Source organism: Erithacus rubecula (assembly GCF_903797595.1).
Source record: "Erithacus rubecula genome assembly, contig: scaffold_90_arrow_ctg1, whole genome shotgun sequence".
NCBI lineage: Eukaryota > Metazoa > Chordata > Aves > Passeriformes > Muscicapidae > Erithacus > Erithacus rubecula.
Genome location: NW_027635424.1, coordinates 686,345 through 711,969, shown reverse-complemented (window position 1 = coordinate 711,969; position 25,625 = coordinate 686,345). Strand labels below are relative to the sequence as shown.

Sequence of the window (25,625 nt, the reverse complement as noted above, 5' to 3'; positions counted from 1 at the left end):
CCCCGCCCGACCCTTGTCCTGTCCCCAGCCTGTCCCCAGGAGCGGCTCCATGGCGGTGGCCGCCGCGCTGGGTTCCCTGGCCGTGGTGGCCCTGGGCACCTTCTTGGTGGCCCTGCTGCTGCGGTGGCTCTGGGATGCGCTGCTGGCTGTCACCCGATTCCGGGCCACTTGTCGCCAGCTGAACAAATTCCCCACCCCGCCATGGCGCAATTCGTTGCTGGGACACACTGGCATGGTGAGGGGACAGGATGGTGGCACCTGCGGGGACAGCGGGATCAAGGCTGGAGGCACCTGCAAAGAAACAATGGGGACAGGGTGGTGACACCTGTGATGGAACAGAAGGAATGATTGGGGTAGTGGCACTTGGGAGGACAGTGAGGACAGGGTGATGGCACCGACAAAGGGACAGTGGGGACAGACACACTTGTCCCCAAGGCTGGCAGTGCCCTGAGGGCACACGTGTCCCCAAGCTTGTGCATGTCCCCAATGACACACATGTCCCCTGTTTGTTGTCCCCAGGGCCAGAGCACAGAGCAGGGCCTGCAGCAGGTGGGTGTCTTGGTGGCCTGGTACCGTCATGGCTGCCTCTGGTGGGGACTTCCCTGGCTGCCCGTCCTGCGCCTCTTCCACCCCAGCACCCTTCGGCCACTCCTCAGTGCCTCAGGTAGGACACGAGACACCAGATGGGTCCCCAGGGCCACCCATGGGTGTCACTGCACCTGGCACAGAGACCTGGCAGTGCCCAGGCAGTGGCCACCAGCCCAACCCCACAGGTCCCCAGAGGTGTCACCATGGCCAAGCCAAACACCACCCCAGAGTGGCCACCAACCTGTCCCTGAGGTTCCCTAAGGCCAGCCAAAGGTGTCACCCTGTCCAGCCTCTGGTTGTCCCACAACCCTCATGTTCAGTTGGCTGTGGGTGCTGGGAGAGGGTCCCCACTGTGGGTTAAGGGGTGCAGACATGGTGCCTCATCCCAGTGTCCCCACCCAGGGGACTCCAGTGTCCCCACCCCAGTGAATCCCTGCCCACCCCATCCTTGTGTGTTGCAGCTTTCGTGGCCCCCAAGGATAAAACTTTCTAAGCCTTCCTCAAGCCCTGGCTTGGTAAGTGGAGGGGGTTGGGTGGGGACAGCACTTCTGGGTGTCACACGGGTAGGGACAGCACCTCCGGGTGTCACACGGGTGGGGACAGCAGCCCTGGGTGCCCCTGATGGATCCAGGTGTCACACGGGAGGACACAGCAAGTTTTGGGGACAGAACCATTGGGCACCCGCAGTGGATCCGGGTGTGTCACAGGGGCAGTGGGTGACCCTGACACACTCTGGGTGCCCCCAGGATGTACCCGGGTGTGTCACAAGGGCAGCGGAGGGCAGGACATCCCCTGGGTGCCTTGGGCCGACCCCGCTGTTCCCTCCCCAGGGGAGGGGCTGCTGCTGAGCAGTGGGCAGCGCTGGGCGCGGCACCGGCGGCTCCTGACCCCTGCCTTCCACGGGGATGTTCTCCGGGCTTACCTGGGAATCTTCAACCAGAGCACCCACGTGCTGCTCGTGAGAGATCCAAGTCCCCACTGCACCCCAAATCCTGACCTACACCCCAAATCCTGACCTGCATCCCAAACTCTTACCGGCATCCCAAACTCTGAGTCCTGCACACAAAATTGTGTCCTGCATCCACTGTTGCACCCTGGGTCCTGTCCTAAACTCCAAATCCTGTCCTGTCCCATACCCCAAACCAGCCCCCAAGCCCAACTCCACCTCTTGTTCATCACCACATCCCTGTCCCACACCCCCACCCCAATTCTTGCCCCTCTACCACCCTGTCCCACCCCTCAATTTATCCCCTGCCCCAGTCCCTGTTCAGTCCCTGACCCCATCCATCCCCCCAGGACAAGTGGGGGGCAGCAGCAGCGGCCGCTGCTGGGGGGCCACTGGAGATGGAGGTGCTGCAGTCCCTGAGCCTCCTCACCCTGGACACGCTCCAGAAGTGCATCTTCAGCCATGAGAGCCACTGCCAGGAGTGAGTGCCACCTGTCTCCACTGGCCATCCTGGGGGCCATAGTGACCCCACCATCGTCTCTGTTGGCCATCTGGTGTCTATGGTGACTGCACAAGCCCCACCATAGTCCCCACTGGCCATCCTGTGGCCATGTGACCCTGCCAATGTCCCCATTCGCCATTCTGGGGGCTATGGTGACCCTGCAATGGTTCCTGTTGGCCATGCTGGTGTCCCCAAGGCCCTGCCATGGTCTCTGTTGGCCATGCTGGTGGCCCCAAGGCCCTGCCATTGTCTCTGTTGGCCATGCTGGTGTCCCCAAGGCCCTGCCATTGTCTCTGTTGGCCATGCTGGTGGCCCCAATGGCCCTGCCATGGTCTCTGTTGGCCATGCTGGTGGCCCCAAGGCCCTGCCATGATCTCTGCTTGCTGGTGGCCCCAATGTCCCTCAGTGTCCCCGGTTCCCGCAGGCGGCCCAGCGAGTACATCCAGGCCATCCTGGAGCTGAGCTCATTGGTGGTCCGGCGCCAGCTCCAGCCACTTCTCCACCCATGGTGGCTGTACAGGCTCTCCTCTGATAGCCGGCGCTTCGCCCGCGCCTGCGCCACTGTCCACGCCTTCACCGCTGACGTGGTGCAGCGCCGGCGCCGCGACCTCGCCCGCCTGGGCCACCAGCCCTGGCTGAATGGCCACCGGGGATGCAGCATGGACTTCATCGACCTCCTGCTGCTCACCAAGGTGGGCGTGGGGTGGTGGTCAGGGGGACATGGAGGTGGTTGAGAGGGTGGTGGTGGCCATGGGGAGATGATGGTGGCAATAGGGTGGTGGCCATGGAGGATGGTGGTCAAGGGGGTGGTGGTGGCTATGGAAGGATTGGCCATAGACCGGTGGCCACAGGGAACAGTGGTGGCCATTGACAGCATTGACCATAGAGCTGGTAGCCAGTGGGATAGTGGTGCCTGTAGGGTGGTGGCCATGAAAGGGATTTGGCCATAGACCGGTGGCCCCAGGTGGCCCATGGCTTACCTTGATCACCGCAGGACGAGGACGGCCACACCCTGTCAGACGAGGACATCGCGGCCGAGGCTGACACCTTCATGTTTGAGGGTGAGCACGAGCTCCCAGGTGCCACTGGGGCAGAGCCACTCCAGTGTCCCCTCACTCATCCCATGTCCCCACAGGCCATGACACCATGGCCAGTGGCCTGGCATGGCTCTTCTATAACCTTGCTGGCCACCCTGAGCACCAGGAGCGGTGCCGCCGAGAGGTCCAGTAGCTCCTAGCTGGCCGGGACACTGCAGACATTGAATGGTGAGATGTCCCCAGGGCTACCCCTGGCTGTGTGGTCAGGGAACACGGTGTCACTCCTGCTTGTCCCCTGGGAGGACCTGTCCCAGCTGCCCTTCACCACCATGTGCATCAAGGAGAGCCTGCGGCTGCACCCTCCTGTCACTGCCGTGTCCCGGCGCTGCACCGAGGACGTCCCCCTGCGTGACGGCCGTGTCATCCCCAAAGGTATGGCGTGGCTAGTGTGTCCCCAGTGTCACCACCCACTGCTGTCACCTGCTGTCCCTAAAGTGGCCATTCCCATCCCACCAGGGGTCATCTGCCTGATGAGCATCTACGGGACCCACCACAACCCAGAGCTCTGGCCCGAGCCTGAGGTAGTGCCACCCTGCGAGGTGTCCCTGTCACCATGGTGGTGACAGCTGCGTCCTCACAGTGTCACTGTCACCCCAGGTGTTCAATCCCCTGAGGTTCAGCCCAGAGAACAGCAAGGGACGGTCTCCGTCCTCCTTCATTCCCTTCTCTGCTGGCCCCAGGTACGTGGTGGGGTGGGGACAGGAGTGTCCCCAAGTGCCACCCCCATCCCTGGCTGGGCTCACAGTGGGGTGACAGTGACAATGGGGATGTGGTGGCAGGAACTGCATTGGGCAGAGCTTTGCCATGGCTGAGATGAAGGTGGTGGTGGCACTGACACTGTCCCGGTTCGTGCTGCGGAGGGACACAGCGAGGCCACCCCCGCGCCGCAAGCCCGAGCTGATCCTGTGAGCTGAGGACGGGCTCTGGCTGCTGCTGGAGCCACTGGTGGGAGTGGCCTGAGGGACACGGGTCACCAGAACATGGGGACATCCCGCCAGGCAGGTGTCACACCCAGGGGAGGAGCAGGGAATCAACGGTAGCGTGAAGGGGACAACATCGTGGTGGTGGTGGGGATGTGTTCTCCTTGGTCATGGGACACGTCATGGTGTGGATGTGTCCATCCATGGACTTGTCCCCTAGGCCACTTGTGACCATCCCTGGCCATACCCCCATGTCACCATCCACGACCACATTCCCCCATGTCACCATCTATGTCTGTGACCCCCACCAAGCCTGATATCTCCATCCACAGCCCTGCCCATGTCCATATCCAAGTCCATGTCCATATGCATATCCAGGTCCATGTCCATGTCTATGTCCATACCCATGTCTGTGTGCATATCCATGTTCCCGTGCCCACCATGTCCCCACCCACAATGTCCACGTCCATGCCTTAGTTCAATGTCTTTATTTTTACCCCAATGTTGGGTGAAGGGATGAAGAAAAATTAAAGAAAATCAGGGCCCAAATAAAAGCATTTACCTGTTCATGCTGGCTGGGTATGCATGGGCTTCGGCAGGTAAAAAGAACCGTTTTTAGATGACTTTCCACTCCATTGTCCCCAAAATCTTGGTTTTCTGCCCCAGTCCATTGCTATTTGGCTGTGGAAGATGCCTGTGGCCCAGACAGAAGTAGAATCATGTAATGGTTTAGGTTGGTGAAGATCTCAAGGCCCATCCAGTACTACTTGACGCTGCCAGAACAAATTATGGGATACAAAAGTGCAATTTTTTGAGGTGGAAAGTAAAATCCGCTGTCCCAAATGAAATTCTCATGTCAGTCTGCATCCCAATGGATTTTTGGCCTGCTGAGTCCAGGTGCCCACGGTGAGCCAGGAAGATGTGGAGACCACAAGCCAGGTGCGTTCCCAACATGGATCACCAGGACTATGGATCACTGGGGAGCATCCAACAGGGTCCAACAGAGGAGATGGAGCTGGAGCAGCACAGGAACCTCTTCCCACACGCGGGGAACTCACAGAGCTTCCCTTACCAGTGCCCCCATTGGTGCTGGGTCATGGCAGAGTTCTGGGAGAAGCTCTTCCCACACTGGGGACACTGTTAGGGCTCTCCCTGGCGTGGATCCGCTGGTGGGTGACGAGGGTGGAGTTTTTCTTAAAGCTCTTCCTGCACTAGGGGAAGCAGAAGGGCCTCTCCTCTCCTCTACGTGAATCTGCTGATGCTTTAGCAGACTCCATCTCCTCTGAAACCTCTTCCCACACTCAGAACACTCATAGGGCCTCTCCCCGGTGTGGATCTTCTGGTGGACAATCAAGTGGGATCTGTGCTTGAAGCTCTTCCCACATTCCCCACAGTTGTAGGGCCGTTCCCCGGTGTGCACTGTCAGGTGTTGCATAAGTCCAGAGGTGTCATGGCAGCCCTTCCCACATTGCCCACACTTGTAGGGCCGTTCCCCAGTGTGGGTCCTCTGGTGGCGGATCAAACTGGACCTGGCGCTGAAGCTCTTCCCACATTCTCTACACTCGTAGGGCCGTTCCCCGGTGTGTACTCTCCGGTGGTGGATTAGTTCGGAGGTGTTATGGAAGCTTTTCCCACATTCCCCACAATTGTATGGCCGTTCCCCAGTGTGGATCCTCTGGTGGCGGATCAAATAGGACCTGAGGGTGAAGGCCTTCCCACATTCCCCACACTCATAGGGCTTCTGCCCAGTGTGCAACCTCTGGTGGCAGTTTAAATCATAGCTGTCACGGAATCCCTTCCCACATTCCCCACACACATAGGGCTGTTCCCCAGTGTGGAGCCTCTGGTGGTAGATCAAATTGGAGCTCTGGCTGAAGCTCTTCCCACATTCCCCACACTTGTAGGGCCGTTCCCCAGTGTGGGTCCTCTGATGGACATTCAGGCTGGAGCTGCAGCTGAATCCCTTCCCACATTCCCCACACTTGTAGGGCCGTTCCCCAGTGTGCACTGTCTGGTGGCGGGTCAGGCCAGAAATGTCTGTGAATCCCTTCCCACATTCCCTACACTCATAGGGCCGTTCCCCAGTGTGCACTGTCTGGTGACGGGTCAGGCCAAAGGCGTTTGTGAATCCTTTCCCACATTCCCCACACACATATGGTCGTTCCCCAGTGTGGATCCTCTGGTGGACAATCAGTTTACGGTTCTGGCTGAAGCTCTTCCCACATACCCCACACACATAGGGTCGTTCCCCAGTGTGGATCATCTTGTGGACAATCAGGTTATGGTTCTGGCTGAAGCTCCTCCCACATTCCCCACACACATACGGTTGTACCCCACTGTGGATCCTCTGATGGCGGGTGAGGTCAGTACGCATCCTGAAGCTCATCCCACATTCCCCACACTCATAGGGCCGTTCTCCAGTGTGGATCCTCTGGTGGCGGGTCAAACGGGACCTCACACTGAATCCCTTCCCACATTCCCCACACTCATAGGGCCGCTCCCCAGTGTGGATCCTCTGGTGGCGGATCAAATGGGACCTCACATTGAATCCCTTCCCACATTCCTCACACTTAAAGGGCCAGTCCCCAGTGTGGGTCCTCTGGTGGCGGATCAGGCTGGAGCTGCACTTGAATCCCTTCCCACATTCCTCACACTTGAAGGGCCATTCCCCAGTGTGGGTCCTCTGGTGGCGGATCAGGCTGGAGCTGCTCTTGAATCCCTTCCCACATTCCCCACACTCGTAGGGCCGTTCCCCAGTGTGCACTGTCAGGTGCCTGATCAGATCTGAGGTGCCTCTGAATCCCTTCCCACATTTCCCACACTCATAGGGCTTCTCCCCAGTGTGGATCATCTGGTGCTGGACCAGGCTGGAGCTCGTGCGGAAACTCTTCCCACATTCCAAACACTGAAGGGGCTTTTTGCCATCATGAACCTGCTCATGGACCCTCAGCTCAGAGCTCTGGCCACATCTCTGGCTGCCTGCCCGGCCCAGGTTGGGTCTTTCCTCCTCAGATCCCCATGATCTGCGTTTGCAGCCCCTCCTTGTGTGGGATCTCCGCAGCTTTTCCTCCCTGTTGGATTCCTGCACCGTGGAGCTGCTGCAAACGGCCTCTTCCACGAGGTTCTGCTGTGGGGATTTGTCCTCCCTGGTCTCCGTCCTCAGCTCCTGGTCTGGAGGAGGAAGGACAAGGAGAGGATGGGATTTGCCTCTGTGCCAGAGGGAAGGAGAAGGAGATGCCCCAAATCCTCCCCAGCAGGACAGAGGGGAAAAGGGGCAGTGATTTCCTCCTCACCTGCCTGGCTGTCCTGGGACATCTTCCTGTTCCTCACAGCCTTTTCGTCCATCTGGATAAGACTTGGGAATGGAAAATCTTGCTTTGGGGGAAAAACAAAGTGATTGATATGGCTTTGAAGGTCCTGCTTTCTGAGTCCATCTCTAGAAATGCCTGGGCTGTTTGGTGTCCATAAAAACCTCCAATACTCACGAAGGAGCCCAAAAACACTTTCCCAGGAGATCCCTGTTCACAATGTCTTCACTTTGTGGTTATGGGGATTCTGTTCTCAGAGCTGATGGGGACCCGTGGCTCCTGGGGATTCCCCCTCTCCTGGCTCCTGCTCAGGCACGCTGAGGGAGTTTTGTGGGTCCCAGGGCTCATCCTGCCCTGATCCTGACTCAGGTCCCAGGGTCCCCCTCTCCAGCATTTCCCCACTCCAGGCACTCAGGCCTTTCTCCCACTCCACACCAGCCCTTCCAGGCTCGGGGGGCCCGCACCCCACTCATCTCCCGGCTCCACCTCCCCTCCAGGCTGTCGGGGGTCCCCCAGCTCTGCTGTCGCCTCTCTCCCCACGCCGGGGCTCCCGCCTTTCATCCCCAGCCTCTCCCAGGGATCCCCAAAACCGATGTCCCGCCCCGCCGGGACCGGGCCATCGCCACCTGGGCCCCTCCAAATCCCTCCTAATAGCATTTACGACTCAGCTTTGGATTCCTGCAAGAGCCAGAAACATCCCCTCCTCACATCAATAAAACAATACCTCTCCCACGGACACCCAAATATATTTGCGACTCGATTCCCGAATCTGCGAGGCACAAACACCAACCCCCATCCCCCAAGAATCCAAAACCCAACCAGCCGTGCCGGAGCTGCCGCGATAGCCCCGGGCCGAGCTTCCCCTCCGCGCTCACCCGCGGGATGCAGGAATGCGATGCTGCCGGGGCCAGCGGAGCTGCGGGCTCAACGGGCTCGCCCTGCAGCACCGCGATTCTCCGCCTGCGCCTGCTGCTCCTCTCCCGGCTCCTCCTGCTCCTCTTTTCCTCTCTCCTCCCCTTCCCCTCTCCTCCTCTTCCTCCCGCTGCTCCCCCGCTCGCATCCCGGACCCCCCTTTGCCACCCCCTGTGCCCCGCGGCCGCCGCAGCAGCGGCTGTTGGGGAGGGGGCAGCACCCCCTGAGCCTGCAGGGGAGACAGAGCAACTGAGAGTTAGGAATCGAGCATCGAGAAATGCTTTGACTAGAAGGGGGCTGACAAAACCCTATGTTTGCTGGAATCTACGGTGCTTACAAGAACAGGGGAGAGCAAGGCTGCAGGATAAGATAAAGAGCTGGGGTGGGCGAACAGGATGCAAGGACAAAGGCACCACAGGATAAGGGGGATTCTCCAGATCCCTGAACCCAGGAAAACTGGTATCAAAGTCCAGAAGATGAGCAAAGGACTAAAAAGAATATGTGCAAGGAGACAAGATGAAATGTTCAACTGAGAGGAACACTGTTTCCTTTTTCCCAAGGAGCCGTGTGGAGCAGAAAGAGGCGTGTAGCTAATTTTAGTATGAAGCAGAGCAGGCAATGAATATGTATTAGATGTATTGTGCAATTGTAGTTTGTAGAGAATAAAAAGAGAGGTGCAGGTCGCCAAAGGTGTGCGTGTTTTTGGAGGAGCTATCCCCCTCAGCGCTGAATAAATACATACCTACTCTTATACCTTATTTTGTGCGGTATAGAGAGTTTTTCCGCGCTTCACAGGGCTGGGCAGGGGGCTCGGGGCCCCCAGTGCAGATCCGTCCGTGCCGTCCCCCTCCCCCCGAGCCCCAGTTCCGCTCCCGGGGGTCGCTGGATGCGAGGGGGGGGCGCAGGTGGGGTGGGAGTGGGGAGCGCTGGGCGCTGCAGCTCTGCCGCTGCTACAAACACATGTCGTGGGATTGGCTTCTCCTGAATATTCAGAGAAATACTGCGCCGCCCCGGCCCCGCTGCCCCCAGAGCCCGGCCCGAAGCGACCGGCCCGGCCCGAGTTCCCCCGCCCGCCGCGGCAGCGCAGGGCCGGGCGCCCTTGGCGGCTTTCGGCTTTGGCTCTGCGCTCTGAGGGGAGGGAATTTTGTGTTTCTGCTGCGGGGCGTTTTATTTTTCGGCGCGGCAGGCGGAGCTGCGGCTATGGGCAGGAGTCTTAGGCGAGAGTGTGGTAGTTGTTAGTCTCCCTTTTCCGCCACCGCCAGGCCGCTTTTTGTTTCTGATTTCTGTTTTTCCTTCTGTTTTCCCCTCGCTGCCCGCGCAGCCCCTCAGGGTCCCTCAGGCTCGGCGGTGGCGCGGGGCAGCACGGGAAGGGCTTTTCCCGCCGGCGGCAGCCGAGCGTGAGGGCCCCGAGCGGCGGCGAGAGAGGAGGAGGCTGCGCTGGGCGAGCAGCGGGGCCGGGCACGGTGCGGCCGGGCACGGGCTGCGGGCGATGGCGGGAGAGGAGGAGGCTGCGCTGGGCGAGCAGCGGGGCCGGGCACGGTGCGGCCGGGCTCGGGCTGTGGGCGATGGCGGGGCCCTGCCCGGTGTCTCTCTGCCAAGGAGATTTCTGTGCGGGTCGCTTGGAGTTTTGTTTGATGGCGCTTTTCCCACGCCTCCCCCGCTGCTTCTCCAGCCCGGGCGAGAGGGAGCGCAGCGGGGCGAGGGAGCGATGCAGAAATGGAGGCGGCAGGCGGGGCAGGGGCGCGGCGGGTTCAGAGTCCCGCACACCGGGGTTAGGGTCTCACGCTGCTGCCCGTGCAGGGACGGGGCAGGAGCTCCGGCGGCTCCTAAAGACTCCATCCTTCCCTTGCCGGGAGCAGTGGGGCGTGCTGAGGGTGACTGAGAGGGGAGGAAGATTAAAGGCCCTTGTGATGTCACCGTTGTTATAATTGTTGTTATAATTCCATATTATATTATTGGCTTTTCGCAAGTATTAAAATGAAGGCTATGTGTATAATGTTGCAAAACTTTGCTGTATGAATATAGTTTCTTTAAGTTTTGCTCTTACCAAAACTTCAAAATAGTAATGTAATAAATATCTGTATTTCTTGGACTATAACATGGTCATGTAAAAAGCTTTTGCTCATGTAACTAACTCGGAGAATGGTAAAAAGATATTCAGGAAATTCTTGGATTTTCCTGTCTGGATGAACACAGGGGTGACTAACACCAGAAGTACAGGGAAGGAATTTATTGATCTTCGTTATCTGGGAATGCGCTGACAAGAAAGAGCATGAGCCACAAGGAGAAAAAAAAAGTTAAAAATAAAAAGTTTAAAAAAGTTGATTTACGGGTTGAATAGTGCATGAAGCTCTAGGAGTATGCAATACGTTGATGCATGTTTTCTGAGTTAGTGTATGCTCTTGGCTGGATGTCAAGCACCTGACCTTTATAACCTTTGGCTTTATTGTTTGTCTCTAACTGTCTTTTATTAAACGTTTTGAAATTTACTAGCAAAGTGAATCTTACTTTTCACACCATGGAGTACCTGTGACTGCTTCTGACCTCTCTTTGGCAGCCCAGATTCTTCTAGGATGTGACCACGGAGTGCCTCTCACTGCCAGGGACCTCCTGGCTCCTTAGAAGCCCCAGAGAGCCCTGTGATGCCACTGTGGAAGCCCTGTGAGTGCAGGTGAGCTCAGGGCTCTTTAAAAACCTGTCTCCCCCTGGGATGTGAGGATGGAGGCTTTGGGAGGGCTTTTGACCTGAGTGCTCTTTAGTAGTTCATAGAAACCTGGGATGTCACCATGGAGCCTTTGCCAGTGCCAGTGACATCAGAGTTCTTTGGCAGGGTGGAGGCACAAGGGATGTCAGCACAGAGCTGCTGTCACTGCCTGTGACCTCTGTGTTCCTTAGGAGTGTGGCAACCACTGGCATGTCACAATGGAACCCCTCTGAGTGCCTGTGGCAAAGCACTTCTTTAGCAGCCTGGAGCCCCCTGGGATGGCCCTGTGGAATTCCTGTAACACTGTGTGACCTCATGGTTCTTTAGCAGCCTTTGACACCCCTGGAATGTTACCCTAGAGTCCCTGTGACATCACAGCTGCTTAGCATCCTGGAGACACTTGTGATGTTGCCATTGAGACCCTGTGACAGCCTGTGAGGTCAGTGTGGTTTGGCAGATGAGAGACTGCTGCAATGTCACCATGGAGCCCTTGGGATTGCACATGACCTCAGTGTTCTTTAGGATCACAGAGACCACTGGGATGTAAGCACGGAACCTTGGTGAGTGCCTGTGCCAAATGGGCTCCTTGGCATGTAGAGACACATCTGTTGTCCTCTGGTGAGTGCTTGGGAGCTCACAAGTCTTTGGAGGGTGAAAGAGGTCTGGCATGTCACCATGGAGTCACTGGCCTCATGTGACCTCAGTGCTCTTTAGCAGCCCAGAGAGACTTGAGATGTCACCATGGGCACCCTGTGCCTGTTTGTGATCTGTCTCCTTTTGAACAGGCTGGAGACAGCTCTGATGCCACCATGGACTGCAGTGGGTGCTGGTGGTTCAGGGAGGTGAGGGCAGGGGAAGGAACATGTGGCAGGTGTCGCTGGGAGCTGCTCTGGCACTCAGTCAGCAGGGACAGCACCAGAGCCCAGGCCTGGGAAACTCTTGTGTCCCCCACAGGCCAAGTCTTGTGGGGACGGGGGGTTTCTGGACGGTCACTGGACAGACTCAGGAGATGATTATTTGCTGTTCTTCAGGGTTGTATTTTATTATAGGGCGTGGGTATATGAGAGAGCTTAGAGAAAAGTTACAGATTAGAGGTAATAAGAGCGAGGAGGAGGAGAGGAGGAACGGGGAGAGAAGAGAGGAAGAAGAAGAAGAGAGAAAAGCACAGAGAAGAGAGGAGAAGCAGAGAAGAGAGAGAGAAGCAGGACAGAGAGAGATATTTTCCATTTGCAGTACGATAAGTATTATTCCATAATGAATAATGTAAATTCAAACAACCAATCTAATACAATATACTAATTTCCTAATATTTGCATGCAACCTAGAGGAACAACTAAATTACCATGTTTTATGGCTTTACTCTTGTCTTGAGATCTTTCCTGCCAGGCTTGAGACAGGATATCTGGTGCTTCTTTGGCATGTGTGGTATTTGGTTTTATCTAAACAAAGGAAGAGGGCTCAAACCTTAACATAACTATTTTCAGCATCTATGTCAAATACTGCTAAGATCTCTATTTCATCTATTGCTTCAGAACTGCTTGCTAGGCATTCATAAGTCTTTGCTATTCCTTCACCAACATCTCCCCCATTTCGGTGAACAACAAAAATATTAGAAACTGTCTTGGTCATTATTTTCCTTATACACTGGAGTATGCAGGTTAAAAACACTAATAACACAACTATTATTAATAGAATAAACAGGCCTATTTTACAGAGTTCCTTTAGCCAAGAGGCAAAGATCCAACCTTCGAACAACCTGTCTAACCAGGTTGGATTGCTTGTAGTATTTGGTTAGCTAAATCCTTTAAATTTTGCAACTGTTTATGAATGGAAACAGTATGATCTGATAAATTCATGCAGCACAATCCTTGAAAATCTTCACAGCCATGCCCATGAGCTAGTAAAAGGAAGTCAAGGGCTCCTCTCTTTTGTAAAGTGGCATATTTCACTGCCTCCTCATCTGTCAACAAGTCACTAATTGCAATTGATGTGGCATTTACTGTGTCCCCAGCAGTGGCTGTGAATGTTGGCAGGACCCTCCTGTACCTGCTCCTGCTCCTGGCTGTCATCGGGGGCTGTCACTGGTGGCACTGCTGGGGTGGGTGACCCACACAGAGCTGCCAGGACCCCACGGGCGACTAAAGGACACCAGTGACAACTATGAGAGCGTGCTGTGACACTGGGGACACTGGTAGTCCCCATCCCATGGCTCCCGTGGTTGCCCTTCCTGCCCAGGGTGATGACCATGAGTCAGGGGGCTGCACAGGGCACCCAGTGCTCCCCTTTTCCCCTCCCAGTGCTCCCAGTACACTCATGGCTCCCCACCTCTCCTCCCAGTGCTTGGGGAACACAGGACTCATTTCCTCTTATTGGCACCAAAATGCAGCATTTTGGCTCAACTGGCAGAGATGGTGTTTCTTTGTTCAGCACTGTTGAGCTTTAGGAAGGGGATTCTCCAATTTTGGGCTGCCACAAAAAACCAAAGGCTGGTGCCCCTCCCCCTGCCAGTGGAGGCACAAAAAGCAAAGGTCCCAAAGGGCAGAGACAAGAACAATTTCCTGCAAACTGCAACGAGAGAACAAAACCAACAGCAACAGCAACAAGGGTCAGAATCCAAAGGGTCACAAAAGGAACTATTTCCAGGGAAAGCCCCAGCAAGGAACAAACCCCAGACAATTCCCCCAGCTCAATTCCTCCACCAGAGGAACCTGGCAGGGCCCTGGATCTTCATTGCTCTGATGGCCACAGCAGCCTTCAGGAGGCTCTGGATTCTTGTGTCACCATTCCCAAACCCCTCCTGTGCTGTGGTCCCCACACCACGATGCCACAAAGGCCCTGGGGGGTTCCAGAGCTTCCCCCTTTTCCAGGGCAGTCAGGATCAGGCCATGGCAGTTGAATTCCCTCTGTCTCCACAACAGCTCTGCCAAAGCCAAGTGATGCCCTTTGGGCTCCCTCAAATCCCCTCTCCTCAGAGAATCGGTGCCAAGAATTCCTGGGGCCTCAGGGCCAGTCCTAAGGGGATGTTTTGGCCATTCCCAGTGTTTTAAACACTCACAAATGGGGGAAAAATTCCTCCCAATGCCCACAAAATCCTCCCCTCTCAGCCTGGGAATTCTGCTCCTCCAATTGTCTCATCCAGGTGCAGAATTCCCCCCCGCCCCCAGAGCTTCTCCCATATGGAAAATCAAAGAATTGGGAATTTGGGTCAGCTGGGACAGAGCCAAATCCCAGGCAGGATTTCTTCAAGATGCAATGGCCACAGGCAAGTCCTGACAGCTCCTCACACCCCTTGTGCTTCCAGAGCTGGTAGTAAAACTTTCCTGCAGCTCAGAAATCCCTGGAATTAGTCAGTAATTGGACTTAACCAACCCGGAGTGAAGTGCAGTGGTGGGGAGATGTGGAGGGATCCCAGAAAACCAACATCCACACAGGGATTTGAGGCACTATAGTCCAAAAAGATCCACAAAGTTTCACTAATTTTGGTTTTGAGGGGGAAGGTGAGTTTCCACACAGCAGGAATATCAGGAATATTCCCATGGGAAGGTGTTTTCTGCATCAATGTTGCAATTTTGGGTGTCTAAAAGCAGCAGCTGGAGAACACCAGATCCAGGATCTCCCCCCAAATTCCCAGCAAGGGCCATGGGCCCATCTGCCCCCAATCACACTCTTACCAAGGGACCCTCCCCACCTCAGGACACCCCAAACCTCACCACACCCTCAGCAAGGGACCCTCAGCCCCTCAACACCCCAAATTCCCAGCAGGGGCTGGGGATCTCAACTCCTCTCATTAAACCCTCAGCAAGGGACCCCCCAAACCCCACCAAGGGCTCCTCTTCCTGATCCAAATAAATTCATTTAACTGTTAAAGTACCCCTTTGTTCTGATACCCAAAGAGGCTGACCTGGAACAGACACTAGACAGAGTTAAAGGAATAAAATAGAATTTAGTAAGAGTATTACACGGATACACCTTGGGGAGTACAAGAGGCTTCACCCAAGCTGGACTCCAAGTCTTGAGTTTTCACAGTTTTATAACTTTTGGTCCATTTCCATAGGGTTAATTGTCCAATTCCAGTTCCAGGTTATGCAATCCCACCCTCCCACATTGCTCTCATCAATTCACTGCTGTTTGCACTTTTTGTATAAATTATAATTTTTAAGGCTGAAGCTGCAGCAGTGTCCCTGGTCCTGGGGCTGGTAAATGATTGTTTTGTCTGACTGAACTGTGAGGAGAACCTCCTGACACTTTACATGGAGTTCAGAGTCACACATTAAGGCAGTGCAGAATCTGGAAAATAGGAAAACTAAAATTTAAGGCATCAATTCCGATCCCGGGCACGTTCTGGGGGTGTCCCTCCATGGACACGTTCCATCGGGCACCGCCCCTTCGGCTTTACAGACATCCTGATAGTCATGAGACTGCCCAAACCCCTCCCGAAATCCATCCGCATTTTGCACGCAGTGAGTTATGTCACTCAGAAGTTTTTTTGATTTTTGTCATTTATGTTTTCCATGGAGTAAGATTGCCACCTTCTGTTCGCTGTTCTGAACTACACAGCGTATTTTGGGGGGCTTGCTTCTATTGTATACGATTCCGTCGTTGCTATAAGAATATATTATATTATTGGCTTTTCGCAAATAATAAAATGAATGCTGTATGTATAATGTTGCGAAACTCTGCTGTATAAATATAGTTTATTTTAGTTCCGCGTGTGCGCGGCTCTGGACTCCATTTCCCAGGGGGCACAGCGCGTCGCTGGGCGTGGCTCATTGCGTCACTTCCGCCGCGGCTGCGCTGACTCGTCGTTGCGGCGCTGGCGGCGGCAGAGACGGTGAGGGGCGGGCGGCTGGAGCATCTCGGGGCCGTGTCCTCGGGCCTCGGGGCGCTGGGGCGGCGCTGGGGCGGCGCTGGGAAGGGTCTGTAGGAGAGGCTCGGCCGTGGGTGGAGTGGGCAGGAGCAGCCGGGGCTGTGCGCTGGGGAGCGGCTGCAGCAGGGCAGGGCTGGGGGAAGGAAGGGGCTGCTGGCCCCGCGCTGGGCCGGGCTGGGCAGGCGGGTCCGGGCCGAGCCCACGAGGTGCAGCGAGGCCAAAGGCAGGGGCTGCACCTGCACCGAGACAGCGCCGGGCTGGGAATGGATGGAGAGCAGCCCTGGGAAGGATTTGGGGCATGGGGTGACAAGAAGCTCAGCATGCTGTGGCTGAGATACCGTGCACTGGGGACACAGAAAGCCAACACTGTCCTGGGCACATCCCCAACAGCTGGGGCAGCGTGTGAAGGGGGGATTGTGCCCCTCAGCACAGCGGCTTATCACATCACTGCCTTCTAAGAGTAAAATTGCACTTTCCCACATTATTGTCGGGTTTTTTTGCTTTTCGATTTTTTTTTTTTTTTTGCTAAATGTTTTCATGCTCTTTTTAGAGCACGTAATTTGTAAAATTGAATTAACCAATTTGATAGTAATACTCCTTTTTCCTTTTTTATAGTCTGCATATTTTTTTCATTAATTAAGGCATATCCTGACATTCTTTTTCCTTGTAAACATTTGGTTGAACTATTAAGATGTATCTTTTCCTGTTAGGAGGGCTTGTTCTTTTATTTCCCTCCTTCTGGTATAACCGCTATTCCTAATGGTGTCTGAAAATATTTCTTCTCAATATGTTATTACTTATTTGAGGAATTAGTAAGATATTTCTCCTCCATACTTTGGTTTTACTTTTAATTATTACACCTTTAATTAATGACAGCAACTTCAAATTCCTTTTCCCTTTCTCCTGGCATTTCTACAGTGTTACTACACACATCACATTTTTTTGAACATTTACTACACAAGTTCTTTTTGTTCCAGTATTTACTATAAATTTTAATACTTTGTTTTGTGGGCCTGTTTTCTTAAAGGCTTTAGATGATAGAGCCCATGATCTCCCCATCTTCTTCCAGATGTTCCTCCCGAACTACTCTCAGATCCCTTCCCAGCTGAGGGCACCTCCCTCCACAGTGTATCTTTTCTTCACAGCACAAACAGGCATTCTCAGCCTGCTCCTGGTACCTTGACTGTGCCAGGGCTTCACCCTTTCCCTTCTCCCCGTCTCTAAAACATGAATGTTTAGGAGTAGTGGGATGGGAGGGACTGTCAGGATGTCTCTGGATTTCAGCTGAACTCTCAGCACTTTGGTACGACATTCTTCCTTTACAGAGGGAGTTCCTTTGGGCAGTGGGAGCCGGAGTCACTAAGGGAGCAGTGGCAAGGGCGGGGTTTAGTAACAGACCTGAGAGTGCCCGAGAGAGAGAGGTGGCTCCCTTTATACTTTGTATTCCAATTCTTATATGAACCCTGATTCTTATCTGAACCTTTGGTACCTGGGTTCTTCGGTTTTCTAAAAAATCCTGACCCATTCCTGATTGGTCCTTCAGTTCCTCTGGCCCCCGACGGTTTAAATAAAATCCCTTTGACAAATGCCCCTGACCCCTGACTTTATTTTAAATCCCTTCGAGAAGCTCTCCCAGCCCCCATTTTTATTTAGAAGTCCCCTCTTCACTCACTTTGTTCCTTCACCTGCCGCTTCTCTCGTGAGAAGTCAGAACTGAAGTTAGAAGAACTCAGCACTCGGCCCGTAACTGCTGCATCTCAGACAGACACCAGTCACACACCACCCAACCAAGCGATACTCACAGTCTGATGTTCTTGCCTGGATCTTCCTGCACAAGAAATCACAGGTAATTTCCTGCAGTTTTCCTTGGGGCGAGCTCACATTTCTTGCCCATGCCTTATCTTTTGATGAATTTCCTATCCCAGGAGAAGGCAAGAGTCACCCCAGGAGACACCAAAGGTAGGGTGTTTTCCCAGCATCAGTTTTTCCCCTGAAAAATGGAAATTATCACATTGAGATCACAATTTTTTTTATAAATTACAACAATCGGGTAGGTTAATCAATAAGGCAATTTGTTAATTCCATGATAAGGAACGAGCAAGCAGTGCTGGGAATGCAGGGAGTCTGCATTTCAACAACACGTCCATTCTAGCCCTGGTCACTGCCCCTTTTCTGGGCAGGTTCTTGTTGAGTGCTGTCATGCCTACTGTGCTGGGATAGCCCAAACATGTTGACTGGATCCCAAGCAGCAGCGGCTACAAGCCCCCACCAAGTCTGCACAAGGCTTGAACCTGTTCTCAGGTTACACTCTTAGCAAGCAGGTAACAGCAGTAACAAGCCTTCCCATGTTCACACAAGCTTGCATTTTCCTTATACATAAAAAGTGGATACAATTCATAATTATAGTGGCAAAAACACATAACAGCAAAAGCCAGTAATTCACAACAAAGTCATTTTAACAAATATAATGAAATTATTATATTTTCCTCTGTCTCATGTCCATGCTTTAAGTTCAATATTCTTGTTTATACTGATCCCATGCTGTGTTTCTATAATGATATGAATCATTATGTAACATCTCACACGACTATAACATTTTTCCAGCAGACTTTTCAACAGGAAAATTAACTTCAAAGGTAATCTTTCCATCATTTGTGGGCAAAGGGGACACAAACAGAGCCACAGACACGGGGGACACTGTTCAAAAGTTTTCTGGCAACCTCAGGGGGGCAGCGAGGGCCGCAGTGGCAACTGCAGTCCCTCCAGTAGTCTGTGATTTTATTATTTTTCCTACCACAGAGATACCGATTTTGTGGCTACCATGGCATTCCCTATGGCCACTGTCTCCCGGGATCACTGGCCGTATCTCCCACAATTCCAGCTCGTGGCTCTGTGGCTGCTTTGCTCATATGCAGCCCCACATGGGATCCCCCACCCGTGGCCACCTCCCGGGCAGGGTGGGCAACCACGGGAGCCAAGGGCAGGGGGAAACATGGGGGTGCCCACAGGCAGGGATCTCCAGTGCCTCCAGTGTCTCCAGTGCCCCCAGCGTCACAGCTCATTCTCGTAGCTGTGACTGGGGTCCTGCTGTCACCCCTGGCAACTCTTCGTGGTCACCTGGGGGATGTGGGGGGGCCTGAGAGACACTCTGGGTTTGGGGCCTTGGGTGGGGGTGACACCCGTGGGTGACGTGTCCCTGTCCCCCCCCCCCCCCCCACATACTCACCCCCTGCCCACTCGGTGCACACCACACTGGGGTCCAGGGCCTCCCCCTCCTCCAGGGCTGTCCTGTGGGGATAAGGGGGGGTCTGGGTCATGTCTGGGCAAGTGGGAAAGAGGAGTCCCAGCCAGAGTCCCCCCCCCACTGGTCATGGGGCTTCCTGGTGACTGCAAATAAAAGGGGAGGGAACTGTGGGGACCCTGGGACCCCTGAATCTTTCTGGGACCTCAGCTGCTCCAAACACCCATGGCACCCCCAAATCCTTACTGGAGCCCCAATTCTCACCACACCCCTCACTGCTCCCAAACACTCCAAGCACCCCTGACCCTCCCAGTATCCCTGACCTTCAGAACAACAAAACTCGAAGCCTGACAGGGAGGGGCTACCCCCAATCTCCCCCATGACCCCAAAAAATCCCTCAATATCCCTGCAAGACCTCCAAGAGCTCTCCAAACCCTCCAGAATCTCCCAGTGACATGCCACTGTTCTTGAACACACACCCAGGGAGGTGTCTGGGGCCCAGCCAAGACACTCCAAATTCTCCCCACAAGGCACAGGATACATAGCCAAGGTCACCATGCGTGGGAATCTCTGTGTGGGACGGTCGTCAGGACAAACTCAGGCGCTCTCTTTATTCTGGTCTTGAAGTTTGAAGTTTATTATAAAGGGCGTGGGTGCAAAGGGCCCTGCTGAGAGCTGCCAGCTGCAGCTCAGAGCAGAACAGAAAGAGAGTGGGGGTAAGGAATTCTAAGAGATAAGAGGGGGGAGTAAGAGGTAAGAGAGAGAGAAGTAAGAGGGTGATGTAAGAGAGCGATTTGTCTTGTCTTGGTGTTTGTTCTGTTCTGTTCTATAAATTTCCTAAGAATTACCTTTTGCTCCTTTTCTTAAATTTTTACCTGGAAGCCCCATAATTGCAACACTTATAAAAATTTGGAAGGATGGGTTCTCTTTCCATTCCAGGAAGGTTCCTGCTTTCCTTGGCAGATGTTTTTCCTTTAAACCAAGACAGTTTCCAACTCCTGGGTTCCAGCATGAATGGGGGAAATACTCAAAGAGAAGACACGTTCAGACACTTGGCCACCTCATGCTCTGCCTTTAAAGCCCTGGGGCCTTCAAGGCCCCTATTCCAAGGTGGAACTCCTGGTCACTTGGCCACTCCGGAGATGGGTTTGGCAGAGCATCCCACTGTCCTCAGTGTGCCATGGCTGACAGACTGACTGACACACAGGGCCTTGTGTCACCAAAAGCAAGGCCTAAACCAGCCCTGCCAAATTCAGGTGTTCCAAAATGTGTTGAGACATCCAATTACTCCTGTCCCTAACACCCCACCCTGTGCCATAGCCTGATCCCCACTGCTCTGGAAAAGGAAGAGTTCTTGGAATGCCCCCAGGGCATTTGTGACATCATCGCGTGGAGAATACGGCAGAGGAGGGGTTTGAGACAGGGCAGAAGGGAATCCTGAGCACTGGTTTCTAGTGGCAGCCCAACAGTGCAGAATCCCGTTCCTAAAGCTCAACAGAGCTGAACAAAGAAACACCACCACTGCCAGCTGAACCAGAAAGCTGCATTTTGGTGCCAATAAGAAGGCAACAAGTCCTGTGTTCCCCAGGCACTGGGAGCAAGATTAGGAGCTGTGTGTGTACTGGGAGTGCTGAGAGGGGCATTGCATAGTCGCTGGGAGCACAGGGGTATTGGGAGGGAGAATGAGAATCCCATGGATGTACTGGGAGCAATGGAGAGGCACTGGGAGGGGAAATAGGGAGCCCTTGGGGGTACTGGGAGCACAGTAGGGATGGAATGGGGAAGTGTCTGAGAATTCTGGGAGCACTTGAATATGGAATGGGGAGCCATATATGCAATGGGGGTGAGGAAGCCCTTGGGGGTTTTGGGGGCATGGGGAGCTTTAGTGTCCCTGTGCTGCTTCACCTGTGACCCCCCCACTTGTACCCTCCTGCCCGTGAATGTTGGGCTCCAATGGGAGCAGTGCGGGAGACACACGTGTGTGACTGCCACATGATGGGGTTACCCCAGTACTCCCAGTGCTCCAAGTGCAACCAGTGCCCCAGTCCCATCCGTGCCCAGAGTGTCACAGCACATTCCCATAGATATCTCCACATTCCCGTGATTGCCCATGGGTTGCTGGCAGCTCCGCGTAGGTCACCTGGGGATCCTGGAGTGTGGTGGCACGGGGGGACACTGTGAGAAACACTGGCTGTGGCGTCTGGGCAGGGGGACACTCATGGGTGACATGTCCCTCTGCATGTGTCCCAGCCCGGACTCACCGCCCATCTGCTTGGTGCTCACGACGTGGGTGTACAGCACCTCCCCCTCCTCTGGGGTGGCCGGAGGCTCTGCGGGAGCCCTGAGAGAATAAAGGGGATGTGTGGGAGGGAATGGGAGATCTTGGGGGTTGGGATCAAAGGCCAGAGTTTGGTGTGCACATCACACTCACCTTTTCTGCTGCTTCCTGTCAGCTGCAAATGAAAGAGGGGAGGGGTGACTGTGGGGTCCTCAGGGATCCGAAACCTCTCAGGGATCCTCAAACCCCACTGCACCCTCAATATCCCCCAGCAACCCTGAGCCTCCTTGGTGCCTCCAGAACCCCTGAACCACTCCAGTGCTCTGGACTTCCTCAGCCTCCAGAAGCTCAAGCCTGGCAGGGAGGGGACCCTCCAAATTCCTCCAGGATCACTGAAAGATTTCCTCAAATGCTTGCAAGGCCAACACCACTCCAAATCCTTCAGGTCCTTGAGCAAAGGTCCTGAGCACTCAGCGCAGCCCATGGCAGGGGCTGTGGATGCCATGCCATTATCCCCACATTTAGGTGATCCCATAGCTCTCCCAGGGTCCCCATTGTCCCCATTGTCACTCACTCATGTTAATCCTCCGGTGCCAGCCCACAGCTCCACCCACGAGCAGGACCAGGAATAGGAGGGACCCACCAAGGCCTGCAGCCACTGCTGGGGACAAAAGGGACACATCAGGGTCACCTGTCACTGCAGAGGTCCTGCAATCCCAGTGACCCCGTGTGTCCTCACCTCTGTTCCAGTGTCCCTGTGGTGTCACAGGCACTGTGGGGATAGAGAAAGGGCTGCAGCCAGGAGGAGGGGCTGGCACACTGTGGCAGGGGATGAGGGAGTCTGCATGGTGGCACCTGGAGAGAGAGGGGCTCCTTCACCCAGGACAATATCCTCGTGGTGCTGGGGGTCATCATGTGGTGTGGTATGATGGCATGTGATGGATGAGGGGTGGAGGATGAGGATGAGGTGAGGGTGGGATGAGGGATGCTGTGTCCAAGGATGGGGAAGGTCGTCACCTGGTGGTGGGGTGGATGGAATGGCGTGGGTGGGATGTGATGGATGCCATGAGGCATATCAGCAGGGGCATCAAACCCAGTGCCAAGGGTCTCAGAGCCCTGGGAGGGTCACGTTCAGCAGGGTGAATGTGACCTGATGTGCAGTGGGGGATGTGACAGATGGGTTAGGGACACATGGCTTGGATGTCCTGAGTGGGGACACCTGGAGCCAGATGGTCCCAGTTGCCCTGGTCTGTGACACCCAGTGGTGGGGGCTGTGAGCTGGGCTGGGCTGGGCTGGGACTGATGAGTGGGGGATGAGGTGGAATGGGAATGTGTGGAATTTGGGATGCTGTGGATAGGATCACCCCCAGCCCAAGGGTCCCACTCACCCAGGACTGTGACGTTCAGTGTGGGGCTCTCGACCACATTGTCCCCGTCGCTGACTCGGCACTGGTACTGGCCGCTGTCATTGTACCCAACATGCCGAAACTACAGGCGGGGGCCAGTGCTCAGCGGTGTCCCCAAGCCCCCCCAGTGCCAGAAGAAGGACAGGGGACCTGTTCCCATGGCCACCGTGCAGCTCAGCACCAGGTGGTCCCCAACTGCAACCTGTCCCCCGGGGGGCTGCACTGACAGGGACACCCCCGAGAGCGGGACCCCTGCAGGGGGACACAGGAGGGATTGGGGACATGGGAGGTGTGGGGGAAACCAGGGAGCAGTGAGGGAATCAGGGAGGGGGAGGATCAGAGGGGGGGGGGAGGAACCCAGTGAGGAAGAAGGTGGTTCGGAGACCATGGGGGGACACATGGAAAAGGTTGAAGGGAAGATTATGGTGATGCAGAAAAGGATGGTGGGACCTGTGGACAATGAAGGGACCCCAGCAACGGATGAAGGCAACAGGGAAAGCAATGCGGGGACCCAGGGAGAGAGCTGAGCAGGGCGGAACACAGAGGGTTGAGCAGGGATGAGAGATTTCAGAGGGCTGTGGGGGCTCCCCGTGCCCATCCCCACACTCACTGCACTGAGAAGTGGCTTTGGGGGTGTCAGGATATTGGGGTTCCAGCCGTGGGGGTGCTCACCGTGCACTATCACTGTCACCGGTGCTGACAATGACGTTCCTGGTGCCACCCAGCCACCGCAGTGGTAGCTGCCGCTGTTGTGCAGCTCCAGGGGCGACAGGGAGAGCTCGGTGCCCCTGAGGGACCCCCTGAGATCCTTCTTGTCCTTGTAAAACTGCACCCTGGTGACAGGATTGTCCTGCCGGCCCCAGCAGTGCAGTGTCACCGTGTCCCCCTCCAGCAACGCCCCTGCTGACACCTGCAGCACCAGCGGCACTGTGGGACAGGAGGGTCCCGTCACAATGAGGAGCCTGAGGCAGGTCCAGAGTGGGTGCCCATGGCACTGGGGACATCTGGGTGGAGTGTGCACTGTGCACGGGAGGGTGCCAGGGACATCAGGAGCAGCCCCATGGCACAGCTGTCACCATGGGGGTCCCACCACACTGGGGTGTACTGGGATGCACTGGGATGCACTGGGATGTTTATGTATGGAGGGGACAGTTTCTGGCCACTCGAGGGGTGTGAGGCCACCCATGGCGTGGAGCCAACCCAGACTTATCAGGAAATCAGTCTGATCATTTCAGATCCCCCCTCACCGTTGGACACCACAACGAGGAGACTGATCCCACTGCCGGGTCTGTGACGTGTAGGTGCCACTCTCAGTGACAGTGAAGCTGTTGGGTCCCTCCTCCCACCAGCGCCACCCGTCCTTGTACCAGGAGGTGGCACCGTCGGTCCCCGAGTCCTGGCAGGTCAGTGTCACCCGGTCCCACAGCACCGCCGGTGTCCAGGGGGGCTCCACCAGGAGCTGGGGGCTCTGGGCACCTGCTTGTGACAGGGGACACCAGCCTGCCAGGGCCACCATGGGGCTGGGGACAGCGGGGCAGGGACATGGCATCCCCCGAGGACTCACCAACAAGGCCGAGGGTTTGGGCTGGAAGGGAGAAGGGACAGGGCTGGGTGGGGGTGGCCCTGCAGGGACAGCAGCACCTGGGGGACCTGGTGTGGTGTCTGTCCCCAAACTGTCCCCACAGGAACACTGATGCAGCATGGAGGTTTTGAGGACAAGAACACCTGGGTTACCCTAGGCTGAGGCAGGACATGGGGACACTATGGACCCCCATGTGTGCACAGGTCACCTCCCCCAGCCCTACAGCACATGTCCCCATGGCCACAGCCCCATGATCCTGTGGCCATGATCCCATTCTCATGGCACCTGTCCCCATGCCCCATCTGGATGGGATGTGGCCCTTTTCCCTGTCCCTGCATCCCTGTCTCCTTGTCCCTGTCACCATAGCTGCCCCAGCCCCAAGGTTCCTTTGTCCAGATCTTTGTCCTCACATCTCTGTCCCCCTGTTCCCATCCCCACATCCCAGTTCCCCTGTTCCTGTTCCCCCGTTCCTGTCCCCATGGCCACCCCATGACTCTGGTCACACTCAGGTCCATGCCCATGTCCTGGCTCTGCTGACCTTGGGGACCTCAGGGGACCCCACATCCCCCCTGTGCCCCCTCCCCACTGCTCTCTGCCTCACCAGGGCCCATCCCCAGGGCATCAGGCCCGTGCCTGGGGCACTCACCCCACAGGAGCAGCGTCACCTTCCCGGCCATCCCGGTGTCCCTGGCCATGGGCACTGGCTGTCACTCGCTGCTGGGGCCACCCGTCCCCTGGCTGGCGGCTCTTGGGATGAAGGGACAGGAAGTGAGGGCACATCTCATCCTCATGTGTAGGTGGCCCTTGGTGGGGGCAGGGTGTGGACAGAATGGGGGCAGGGTGGGGACCTTGTGGGACATGGGAGTGATGGTGGGACATGTTGGGGACTGGATTTTGCCAGAATTTGGAGGCTGAGGTGTTGCAGGGGTTTAGGGTTGGGCGGACACCAAGGATGAGTGTCCAGGAGACTGGGGTTCCTGCGATGGGGTCCCAGGGGATTAAGGTTCTCATGTGTTGAGTGGCTTCAGACTCAGGGATGAGAGTCGGGGAACAATGTGTCCTCAAAGGTTTTGTGACCATGGGATGGATCCCAGGGATGGGGGTCCCAGAGTGATGGTAAGTAAGGAATGATGGTTCCATTGTTGGGTTCCCAGGGGAATGGGGGTGCCAGGGATGGTCAGTGGCTGGGTGTGCCCGTGGGGCACAGCTCCTTCCCTGGGTGCCTCAGATTTTGGGGTGATCCAGTGCTCAGTGCTGGGGTGCTCTTTTACTGG

At 55.5% G+C, this 25,625-nt stretch overlaps 2 protein-coding genes and 1 pseudogene across 3 annotated transcripts in view; 1 reads left to right on the top strand and 2 right to left on the bottom strand.

The window, feature by feature from the left end:
- The window catches only part of LOC306816838 (IgGFc-binding protein-like), a 156,519-nt gene that overhangs the window by 48,657 nt on the left and 82,237 nt on the right, over positions 1-25,625 (bottom strand). The gene's annotated exons all lie outside the window — the stretch shown is intronic.
- LOC306816828 (cytochrome P450 4F3-like) lies at positions 9-4,454 on the top strand (annotated as a pseudogene). Its single transcript, XR_013777891.1, has 12 exons — positions 9-235; positions 520-664; positions 1,050-1,103; positions 1,419-1,546; positions 1,885-2,015; positions 2,461-2,728; positions 3,031-3,097; positions 3,172-3,301; positions 3,363-3,505; positions 3,590-3,654; positions 3,731-3,813; positions 3,913-4,454. The product of XR_013777891.1 is annotated as a cytochrome P450 4F3-like (transcript).
- The window catches only part of LOC306816839 (uncharacterized protein), a 47,903-nt gene continuing 29,071 nt past the window's right edge, over positions 6,794-25,625 (bottom strand). Inside the window, exon 2 of the transcript XR_013777789.1 lies at positions 6,794-7,224. The gene's annotated coding sequence lies outside the window, so the exon portion shown is untranslated. The remainder of the gene's footprint in view (positions 7,225-25,625) is intronic.